Raw genomic sequence first — 12,961 nt, forward strand, 5'->3', positions numbered from 1 at the left:
AACTTGTTTTTTTTTTGGTTGTCAGCAATTCCGAGAAAGTTTCTTCTGCAGCACTCCTTCTGCTGGTCATTCAATATATTCTGCAAATGGGAAAGTCCACTGTTAGTCTATTAACAGAACTTGAATATTTCCAAAGTAATACAACACAACAACAAACACATTTTGATCAAGAATTAATAATCAGTACTATGGCGGCTGTAATATTGTAAAATCCCACAGCTCAAAGAGAATTCAAATCTCACATTTTTTCAACCTATCATACATCTCCCAATCCTAAGACTCATTTGCTACCGCTCTCTACACAACTCTACCACCTATATTAGAATGCAAATACAAAAAGACCTCATTGCTTGCCAAGTAACAGCATAATCTGCTCACTTGAACTGTTTTAGGCTATGGTACGCCTATATCTATTAAGTGATCTGATACGTTTATGGAGGGAGGTTTATGTTGCAATCCTTAATGAAGTTCATAGGATTGTCAGCCTTGCAGACAATGCTATGAACTTCATTAAGGAAAAGCAAAATGATAAATTGAGAGTTTGACTTACCATGTAAATTGGTAAATCAAGCCGAAAGCTGCTGAACTTTTTTTTTTTTGGTTGTCAGCAACTTCGAGAAAGTTTCTTCTGCAGCACTTCCTCTGCTGGATATTCAATATATTCTGCAAATGGAAAAGTCCACTGTTAGTTTATTAATAGAACTTGAATATTTCCAAAGTAATACAACAAGACAACAAACACATTTTGATAAAGAGTTAATAATCAGTACTATGGCGGCTGTAATATTTTAAAATCCCACAGCTCAAAAAGAATTCAAATCTCAATTGTTTTTCAACCTATCATACATCTCCCAATCCTAGGACTCATTTGCTACCGCTCTCTACACAACTCTACTACCTATATTAGAATGTAAATACAAAAAGGACTCTGCAACATTGAAAGCATTGAACTCCCCTTTTGAAAAGGGTGGCAGAGGTACAAGAATACAGAATATACTAAAGACAATCCTTCGACTATATTAGAATGTAAATACAAAAAGACCTCATTGCTAGACAAGTGACAGCATAATCTGCTCACTTGAATTGTTTTAGGCTATGGTACGCCTATAACTATTAAGTGATCTGATACGTTTATGGAGGAAGGTTTATGCTGCAGTTACTGGTAATGATAAAACTATGGACAACAGATTCTACCATCTTCCTTCTTGCACATCCCTATCAGTTAACATATAGAGAACCTGAGAATATTATTATCACATATACCTTGAACAAATAAATACATCTCAAATAATGCCTTTGTATCTTCCATTCCCCCATCATTGCCTTCAGCTGGGAGTCTTGATTAGCCTGCTACCCATTTCAGTAACATGATGAATGTATCCTATTTTTCCCTCAAGTCAGATGACATCCTGCTGTAGCTTTATGATGTCAGGGCACATCTTGATGAGTAGCCATGGATGACAATCACTAAGAACAATGAGGCATTAGCAATTCTGCACTAGGTAACTATATGTAATTATGACTGCAAGGCAAGTGGAATGTGTAATGGGAAAGGACTCTGCAAATTGAAAGCATTGAGCTCCCCTTTTGAAAAGGGTGGCAGAGGTACAAGAATACAGAATATACTAAAGACAATCCTTCTCGACTATAAGCGTCCCATATATAGAGTTGAGGGAGGAAGGTTAAAATAGCTTCCCTCCATGTGAAACTAAGGCAATTGCTCTAAAATTAGACACCTCATTCTAGCCTCAAACACACCAATTTCCTCTGATGACATATTGCTAGCACAAGTATCTAAAGTAGGATTGTCAGCCTTGCAGACAGTCAACATCTTTGATAAGCCATCATGATGCCCGTAGCTTCAACCATATCGCTTCAGACTTGACAAATAATATTCATGCAGAAGACCACACTAAAAGGTGCTGAGAGCCGTCCGATGCTATGAACTTCATTAAGGAAAAGCAAAATGATAAATTGAGAGTTTGACTTACCATTTAAATTGGTAAATCAAGCCGAAAGCTGCTGAACTTTTTAGGTTTCGAAAGTTCAGCAGCTTTTGGCTTGATTTACCAATTTACGTGGTAAGTCAAACTCTCAATTTATCATTTTGCTTTTCCTTAATGAAGCTCATAGCATCGGACGGCTCTCAGCACCTTTTAGTGTGGTCTTCTGCATGAATATTATTTGTCAAGTCTGAAGCGATATGGTTGAAGCTACGGGCATCATGATAGCTTATCAAAGATGTTGACTGTCTGCAAGGCTGACAATCCTACTTTAGATACTTGTGCTAGCAATATTTCATCAGAGGAAATTGGTGTGTTTGAGGCTAGAATGAGGTGTCTTATTTTAGAGCAATTGCCTTAGTTTCCCATGGAGGGAAGCTATTTTAACCTTCCTCCCTCAACTCTATATATGGTACGCTTATAGTCAAGAAGGATTGTTTTAGTATATTCTGTATTCTTGTACCTCTGCCACCCTTTTCAAAAGGGGAGCTCAATGCTTTCAATGTTGCAGAGTCCTTTCCCATTACACATTCCACTTGCCTTGCAGTCATAATTACATATAGTTACCTAGTGCGGAATTGCTAATGCCTCATTGTTCTGTGTGATTGTCATCCATGGCTACTCATCAAGATGTGCCCTGACATCATAAAGCTACAGCAGGATGTTATCTTACTTGAGGGAAAAATAGGATACATTCATCATGTTACTGAAATGGGTAGCAGGCTAATCAAGACTCCCAGCTGAAGGCAATGATGGGGGAATGGAAGATACACAGGCATTATTTGAGATGTGTTTGTTTGTTCAAGGTATGGGTGATAATAATATTCTCAGGTTCTCTATATGTTAACTGATAGGGATGTGCAAGAAGGAAGATGGTAGAATCTGTTGTTCATAGTTTTTATCATTACCAGTAACTGCAGCATAAACCTTCCTCCATAAACGTATCGAATCAGTTAATAGTTATAGGCGTACCATAGCCTAAAACAATTCAAGTGAGCAGATTATGCTGTCACTTGGCTAGCAATGAGGTCTTTTTGTATTTACATTCTAATATAGGTAGTAGAGTTGTGTAAAGAGCGGTAGCAAATGAGTCTTAGGATTGGGAGATGTATGATAGGTTGAAAAACAATTGAGATTTGAATTCTTTTTGAGCTGTGGGATTTTACAATATTACAGCCGCCATACTACTGATTATTAACTCTTTATCAAAATGTGTTTGTTGTCTTGTTGTATTACTTTGGAAATATTCAAGTTCTATTAATAGACTAACAGTGGACTTTCCCATTTGCAGAATATATTGAATATCCAGCAGAGGAAGTGCTGCAGAAGACACTTTCTCGAAGTTGCTGACAACCAAAAAAAAAAAGTTCAGCAGCTTTCGGCTTGATTTACCAATTTACATGGTAAGTCAAACTCTCAATTTATCATTTTGCTTTTCCTTAATGAAGTTCATAGCATCTGACGGCTCTCAGCACCTTTTAGTGTGGTCTTCTGCATGAATATTATTTGTCAAGTCTGAACCGATATGGTTGAAGCCATGGGCATCATGATAGCTTATCAAAGATGTTGACTGTCTGCAGGGCTGACAATCCTACTTTAGATACTTGTGCTAGCAATATGTCATCAGAGGAAATTGGTGTGTTTGAGGCTAGAATGAGGTTGTAGTGTAGTTCCTAGTTTCCCACTAGGCCCTGCGCATTGGAATAACAGAAACAGTAGTATCGACGTGGAACTGCGGATATTGCAGGCCTCCACTGACTATGCTAAACTTAATTGGGTTGTGTTACCAACTAGCTCAGAGGTCACTGGAAACTTTCTTCTCTGCATAGGAAGTGATCAGCTTCCTTGGCACAGACAAGAAGGGATTCAGTTTTCCAACAACCGTGCAACATGACAACTTTGCTCCTCAGATCAAGAGTCGATCTCTAGGGTCGTGTGAAACAATAGACACAGATTTCACTCAGTCAGTCTAGTGCAGTTTACTTTCACAGTATGTAGAGAATAGAGAGACGGGCGTTTATCAATAAAGGGTTAACATTTATTGAACAGTCTTTCTTCTCATACAAGAGAAATGTATTGCCACAATTGCAATAACTGTTATTATAAAAAGTACGTACAGTAAGATAAGTATTGCGAAATAGAACTGTAAAAGCATTGATATGGTTTCTTAGCCATACAATGGTTTAAAAGTAATAAAACATATATACAGTCATATATACATTAGGCTAACATACTCAACTGGTGCTTCTAACTAAGCCTACCCCAGTGTGCCTGACCTAAGCCTAACACGTGAGAAGGGGGAGTAAGTAAGTAGCTTAAGTTAAGTTGGTTTTGCCAAGGTTTGTTTCAAGAATTCTCGTCTAAGGGTTTAGTCAACACCATACCTCTGAATAGAATGATGGAGGATTGGTATCTCCTTCAGGGGTCTCTCTCGATATCCCAGTCACCTGCGAGGGTAAACTGGAAGCGCCGGGACTGGATTTCTCTGCACGAGAAAGGCAGCGGCTTCTCTCAGCGCGTCGAGGAAGGAGGGGTGACAGCGTCCGCGGGCAGCTGGGCTGGATGTCTTCGCAGAGGACGGCTGCACGGCTCCTCAAGCGTACTGCACCATAGGTCGCGCTGTAGCGGCGATAATGGTAATCAGCAGCTTCACCACCACAGGATAGCAGGCTGCAGTGACAGAGTGCTAGTTGTTACCAACACGGGGTCATGCAGGCAGCTGGCATCAGCAACAGGTTCGCTCACAGCTAACAGCTCACAGCTTCGCTCACATTGCTTAAGGCAACGTTGGTAATATTTATACCTGACAGGTGCCGGGTTTGACGCAAGTTTGCTGGACATAAGACGTCAATTAAAGATGTCACTAGGAAGTGACAGTTATCAGTTGCTCATTAGAGTTCCATTACTAATCAAAACATAGCAAGCGGGGATTTCCAGGTTTGCTAAGTTTTTATCTTGTTGAAGAACTCGGAGTGTTATCTAGGAATATCAGATAGTGACTGCTGCTCTGTCATTGCACTAATTGGTCGCAAAGGAAGTAGCAGAGAGTCATGCTGGAATGTGGCTCTGTTCGTGTGAGGCCAGAGATGACTTTTCAGAAAATCGCACTTGAACGGTTATGCCAATATAGGGAATAAATGGATTTATAGCCGAATAGGGGCATAAGGTCACAGTATCGATCAGGAACCTAGATAAGCACGCAACAAGGTGTCTTATTTTAGAGCAATTGCCTTAGTTTCCCATGGAGGGAAGCTATTTTAACCTTCCTCCCTCAACTCTATATATGGGACGCTTATAGTCGAGAAGGATTGTCTTTAGTATATTCTGTATTCTTGTACCTCTGCCACCCTTTTCAAAAGGGGAGCTCAATGCTTTCAATGTTGCAGAGTCCTTTCCCATTACACATTCCACTTGCCTTGCAGTCATAATTACATATAGTTACCTAGTGCGGAATTGCTAATGCCTCATTGTTCTGTGTGATTGTCATCCATGGCTACTCATCAAGATGTGCCCTGACATCATAAAGCTACAGCAGGATGTTATCTTACTTGAGGGAAAATAGGATACATTCATCATGTTACTGAAATGGGTAGCAGGCTAATCAAGACTCCCAGCTGAAGGCAATGATGGGGGAATGGAAGATACACAGGCATTATTTGCGATGTGTTTGTTTGTTCAAGGTATGGGTGATAATAATATTCTCAGGTTCTCTATATGTTAACTGATAGGGATGTGCAAGAAGGAAGATGGTAGAATCTGTTGTTCATAGTTTTTATCATTACCAGTAACTGCAGCATAAACCTTCCTCCATAAACGTATCGAATCACTTAATAGTTATAGGCGTACCATAGCCTAAAACAATTCAAGTGAGCAGATTATGCTGTCACTTGGCTAGCAATGAGGTCTTTTTGTATTTACATTCTAATATAGGTAGTAGAGTTGTGTAGAGAGTGGTAGCAAATGAGTCTTAGGATTGGGAGATGTATGATAGGTTGAAAAACAATTGGGATTTGAATTCTTTTTGAGCTGTGGGATTTTAAAATATTACAGCCGCCATAGTACTGATTATTAACTCTTTATCAAAATGTGTTGTTGTGTTGTATTACTTTGGAAATATTAAAGTTCTATTAATAGACTAACAGTGGACTTTCCCATTTGCAGAATATATTGAATGACCAGCAGAGAGAGTGCTGCGGAAGAAACTTTCTCGGAGTTGCTGACAACCCAAAAAAAAAGGTTCAGCAGCTTTCGGCTTGATTTACCAATTTACATGGTAAGTCAAACTCTCAATTTATCATTTTACTTTTCCTTAATGAAGCTCATAGCATCGGACGGCTCTCAGCACCTTTTAGTGTTGTCTTCTGCATGAATATTATTTGTCAAGACTGAAGCAATATGGTTAAGGCTACGGGCATCATGATAGCTTATCAAAGATGTTTACTGTCTAAAGGCTGACAATCCTACTTTAGATACTTGTGCTAGCAATATGTCATCAGAGGAAATTGGTGTGTTTGAGGCTAGAATGAGGTGTCTTATTTTAGAGCAATTGCCTTAGTTTCACATGGAGGGAAGCTATTTTAACCCTCCTCCCTCAACTCTATATAAGGGACGCTTCTAGTCGAGAAGGATTGTCTTTAGTATATTCTGTGTTCTTGTACCTCTGCCACCCTTTTTAAAAGGGGAGCTCAATGCTTTCAATGTTGCAGAGTCCTTTCCCATTACACATTCCACTTGCCTTGCAGTCATAATTACATATAGTTACCTAGTGCGGAATTGCTAATGCCTCATTGTTCTGTGTGATTGTCATCCATGGCTACTCATGAAGATGTGCCCTGACATCATAAAGCAGTGCCCCTCCCAGTTCGAAAACTTTTGTCTTCAGTAGGGATGTTCGGACAGCCTCTGTTTCCAATTGGCTAGCTCCATAAATGGATGCTAGCCATTGGGAGACAGAGGCTGTCAATCACGCTTTCTCGGGAAAACGCGATTCGGGGGCGTTTCTCGGGCTTTTCTAAGCCCCGCCCCTTTGTCCCGGGCTGCGCTGTGATTGGCTGCCGGCCCGGGACCTGACTTGTTAATCAAGGTATAGGCTGAAGCCAATTCCCATAGCGAAGAACTGAATACTACCCGTTTTTGATTATGCCTATTTTTTTAGTTTTATCTAGAGTGTGGGGTTTTCAGAGCGCTTTACATGAGCACCAGTTTCATTTCAGATGAACACATTCATTATGATTGTTTTTTGTTTTTTAGGCACGGGGTGATTAAGACTCGAACCCACTTCCCCAGGACCGAAGTTCACCGCTCTAGCCGTGAGGCTACATCTTCGCCTTTATTCTTTGCACAGACGATGAAAATGACGATAAGGAAAACAACAATATTATTAGTACGAATGTTTCTAAGAGTACCTACCTTGAATAAAATGGAAAACGATGCAAAAATAAAAGCCACCGAGTCTTTATATCAATTTTGAAAATGGGGCGTCTGTCAAAAATGAATTTAAAGTGAGGCACCTTCTCAACGGGACATTATTAACACATGGGCTGAGGTGCGCCTGGTGAGCTCAGTGCTGGGAGTCTGTATCTGGTGAGCAGGTCAGAGACGTGCCCCTTCCGGCGTCGCCGGGGGCGGGTCATCTGTATGGGGCACCTCTGCTCTGTCTTTAGAGGGGCTCTGTCCTCTGTGTGAGTGTTTCTGACACTATGCGCGGCACTCAGTGCTTGAAATTAACCGGCACTTTATTACATTTTGAGAGGGAGAGTCCCTGCACTTCGTAAGAGGGGCGCCTGCTTCCTAAGAGCCATATAAACAACCCGTTACAATTCATATTCACCACAAAAGCCCAATAGCCCTGGTAAAGATGCACACCACAGTTACTCTAGGCACCTATTGCAGGATTCACCCACAGTCGAAGTAAGAATGGAGGCGGTGGGTGCGCGTGTCCCAATGAATGCCTCCTATAAACCCAATGATCGCAACGAAACTGCAGAATCGCGCAATAGCTGCCCAGGCGGGGCCACTATAAACACAAGTTTATCAAGTAAAGGCGGATCTCCCTCCAAAATGTTTATCAATCACCGACGCGCTTTGCCCTGTCCGTCTGCGAGAGAACGGCAACCTGCACAGAAGCTCGATGACGTCAGCCGATTCTATCGATTAGTGCCCCGGTTGTTTCCACGGGTCCTCTGAGCGCTTTGTTTACAAACATCGGCGAAGATGTCTCACAAGCACCCTCATGTGAGGTTTCCTGACACTGCTGTTAGTTGCGCTGTCTTAGGCAGACGCACAACAGGGGTTATTTAGCTAAGTGTGCATAATTTCTGCGGCTAGGCGACCTCTGTTTACAGCGCTGCAATGCCACTCCCTAATTTTGTTACTAAGTGTGGCATAACGGAAAATAAAGGGCCCGCACGTGCAATGTGAAGAGGGCCCCCGAGTCTCCCACAACTCACAGGAATTCAGTGGTCTGCGTCTGAATGGGCAGTGGCACCCCTTGACTCTTGCAGGCCTCGCCCCTGAACCCCCTGGACTGCCAGGGCCTGCGTTACCCCCAAGCATATACTACATAGAACGTTGGGCTTAGTGCCCGCACTTCAAGTGCTGTCGAAAAGGTTAGCATTATAGAGAATGTTTATTTTTCAGTAACGGTTCAATAATAAACAATATTTAGCTGTTTCTGATACGATATCTGCCAGGTCTTCTATGCGCAGCGTACCACTGAGCACTATGACTTCAAGGCGCGCTTCGCAGGAAGGAGTTATTTGTTCTTCATAGCAGGAAGTATACGCAGAAGCAGCATGGCTTGACGAACTTTAATCGTATGAATTGTGCACCATGTGCACGGCGTCTTAAACATGCAGGATACTCTTCAAGACAGATAGCACTGCTTTGTGAATCGCATTCACCGTGGGGCTCCCTGCGCAGCTCTGAGCACTTCTTTGGTGCTCCGTTTCCCAGCGCTTCACTGCCAACGTGAGGCATTATTAAGCAGTTGGCACCAAGTTCGCAAAAAGATGTTGTCCTCGTGATTAAGGCTCCATTGCTCTGACTGTGCAGCGCCGAGCATGGCCGGAGAGTTGCGTTATTACATATGTGGATGGTGGTAAAACTGCCGGGACGAGCAGGATGTCCAAACAACTCTCTCGTGTCCCGTGGGAGGCTCTCTTTTGGCACCGCGCCGAGCACGCAGGGAGCACAATGTATGCTGATGTCGATGGTTGAAAATGTTTGTCGCGCCCCTTTAAACCTGACACTGGCGAAGCAGTAAGAGCTCCAGACTTCGAACTAAGAAGCCATGTTCGAGTCTCGGCGTCGGTTCAACATCCTGTGATGCGGGGCAAATCACCCCCCACACACACACGCACACATACAAGAAAATGAATGGTATACTTCTGCAAAGTAACTGGTGCTCATGTAGGTCGAGTTCATCCTATATAAAAGCACAATAAATAAGAACAATATTCAAAGGACTTCTGATTGGTAGTGTGATATTGTACTGTTTCTTTTACCCTTCGAATCTTGAAATTTTCTGAAGAGCGTCAAGTAACATAGCCGGTCACCTCAAAACATAAAGCTCCTTGCGCGCCTCGTTGCAGAAGTGTAATTCAAGCGCTATCCTGTGACCTCCTCGTAAGGGTGACAGTGTTCAGGCTGGTGGCACAGGCTCGGCAGAGGATGAGGAGTTCGTCTGTGGTGGGGCTTGAAACTCCTGGTACCTATCCTTCCTGCCTCAGTGCTCCATCTCCCCAGCCTCATCCCGTGGGGAGGTGCATAGCGCTTGGGTGCTGTGAGGCAGGCTTCACAGCGATGGGCCTCTCTGGGCCCCTTCATGGCTCTTGCCCGGCTCCCCTCTTTTTGTTGACCAGGCTGTTCATGTTCGTTCCTTTCCCCTACATCCTTCTACCCCTTTCAGTCCCTCCCTTCCCTCAGGTGCCCCCAGGGCCCCCACAGAGCTCCACATTTCTCATCATATGCTACCCCCCAGTCCTGCTCATTCACTCCGATGGCCTCTCTCCCATGACCTCTGCTGATGGTCCTTCTTGAGTAGGGCTTGGACCCTGGCCAGTCCAGCTGTCTCGGGTGAAAATCAGTCCCTTCAGGCTCAGCTTGATAAAACTGAGCTCTTGATCCTGACGCCCCCCCCACCCTCGGGTCTTTGGCACTCCCTGAGTTCGGCGCTCCCCAATTCTACATCAAATGAGGGGAAACCAGAGGATTTCTTTCAATCCATTTTTACCCATTGCTTTTAGTTAATTTACCCATTGCTTTTAGTTATCTTTTTCAGTCTACTATATTTTACACTTATTTTTAACACTTTAGCTACATTACTTTCAGTTTGCTATTTACGTGTGCACTCCAGAAACGGGTTCTTCGCAGTTCGAAAAATTAGCTTCATTTTTATTCGTGCAAAAATGTCGTAAGGGGGTGTTAATCTAATACTATTGCTTCTTTAAAATGTAATGTTCAAAGGTTGAAAAATACAGATTTCTAATTCCCTCACCAACAAGCTGTGCCGTGATGCGGAGTAATAGCAAGCTGGTCTAGTGTTAAATGCGTATAAACAATTACTCACTAAAATATAATGTTCAAAGGTAGAAAAATACAGTTGTGCGCGCAACAACACCAAATTAGATGCATCGCGCACAACAAAATGTTAAAACATTAGTTTTCACCTTAATTGACGTAAATGAGGCAGCTGTTGGTAATTTATTTAATTTAAGTAACGGACATTTTTTTTTCTTTTCACAGTATTTAAACCAGTAATGTAACCGTCGGAAACTTTTCTGGAAAGGACACCGTCAGGTATACTTCGGGACAGCGGACTTATTCGCGTTACCTAAAACAGTAAGTAACTTTGTGTTTGGTAAAAGAAAATAGGCTCTCGTATTAGCGTGTTTCCATTTCTTTGTACTTCTTCCTTTGCTCTCTGTACTTGAAATAATTTATTTAAAAAAATCTATACCTGTTCCTGGTTTTTTTTTAACAAAGTATACAATGTTTTTTTAAACTACTGCAGAAATATTTACATTAGAGGGGGGGGGGTTGAAAGGAAAGGAATAGAGCAAAAGCTTCTGGACTTTTGTGTAAGTTTGTGAGTGGAGGAAAATAGGGGAAAGGATTCACACATGCTTGGAAATACAGACTAATGTGCAACTTCCTCTGCCATTAGCCCCCTCTCCGGGACATCCTCTTCATCTCCCTGAGGTGTTACTACTCTGGGAATCCACACACCTCACGAAGGGTCCTCTGACGTAGTTGCATAATCTATGCATGCACATGCATTTGCATAGCCTTTCTCGTTCACAAGTAATACACGTAGGAAGAATGAAGTTTGAGAGCCATGCCCAGAGGGATAAGGTGCACAGGGTCACGCAACGAGGTCAACCGGGGAAACCACTAGGGTTAGAACTTTATTGTTCTGAGTCGAAAGTCTGTAGACAATGTGTCCTTGGCACGTGATGTGCTGCACCCATCCCCCATTACCACTGTAATCCTGGCCCGAGATGTCGGCCGTTTAGATGTAAATGAATACCACCACCCATTAAACAACCCTCCTACCCAGCTGCCAGTCCCAAGCCCCTGCTGAGCCAACACCCCCACCCCCCGCCTTCCACCCCACTGAGCTAAGCCCACGTCCCCATTGGCAGACGAGACAGTTGTTGCCCTAGTAATATATTCTTTCGATCTTATTTTGTATCTGTAGCAGACGGAACACATCACTTTCTCGACGCAGGCAGACACATAAGTGACGGGTGAGTGCTTCCATGGACTGAGGGCTTTTAAAGTTTTTGGAACGCTATCTGCATCTATAAAGACAAACATAAATCTTTCCTGAGCCTTACTGTCCGTGACTAGCTGCATAACAAAACAGGGCAAGGAGACAATTTAGCAGTCTTGGAATAACTGGACAATGTTGTGACAGGAGAAGGCCCCTGTTTTCTTTCTTGCCAGATACTCGGCATTCCTTACTTTGAGTAATTAACAAAATGGCACACAACCAAACCTGAATGGAATATATAGTGCAGCCTTCAGTCTTTCAGAAAACATGGCAAGACTCGTGGTCTACGAAAAATGTCAAAGCCAATAGGTTTTGATGTGCTAATGCTCAAAAGGCCTCTGACCTACTTTTCAATGGAACAATTCGTTGCGCACGATGCAAAGCAAAATGCAATGTGCTGCCCACCACAAACTTCTGTAATTTTTTTTTTTTAGGTCACATGTTGTAAATAGTCCATTTTTTAAATATAATAAGTCAAACACGTTAGCTGCTAAAGTTCAAGGGCTTGATATTGGTGGCTTTTTGCAGTAAACATAAAAAATGTATTGCTTCATTTATTTTCACTCGTAATATTTTTCTAACACTCTGTTTTACTTACACAGGGGAGAAAAAACACCAGCCATTTCCTCGAACACCACTATCTACTATACATCTTTTACGTTTATTAATACAACAAGGTATGTTCATATAATGCTTTTGTATTTACTCTTATGCCTTCTTCCTTGTGTTACTTACTAAGTAAGGTAAGTCTGTACTATGCATCCTTTAATGCACAAATTGTACTACACGCTGTACACAACAAATGCTTTTTACAAACACTTCTACACACAAGCTCTTTACATGCTCTCTCTAAACACGCCCTCTACGCACACGCCCTCTACACACACGCCCTCTACACACACGCCCTCTACACACACGCCCTCTACACACACGCCCCCTACACACACGCCCCCTACACACACGCCCGCTACGCACACGCCCGCTACGCACATGCCCGCTATGCACACACCCTCTACGCACACGCCCTCTACGCACACGCCCTCTACGCACACGCCCTCTACGCACACGCCCTCTACGCACACGCCCTCTACGCACACGCCCTCTACACGCACTCATGCCCTCTACACGCACTCATGCCCTCTACACGCACTCATGCCCTCTACACGCACTCATGCCCTCTACA

Source organism: Lissotriton vulgaris, chromosome 11 (genome assembly GCF_964263255.1).
Source record: "Lissotriton vulgaris chromosome 11, aLisVul1.2, whole genome shotgun sequence".
NCBI lineage: Eukaryota > Metazoa > Chordata > Amphibia > Caudata > Salamandridae > Lissotriton > Lissotriton vulgaris.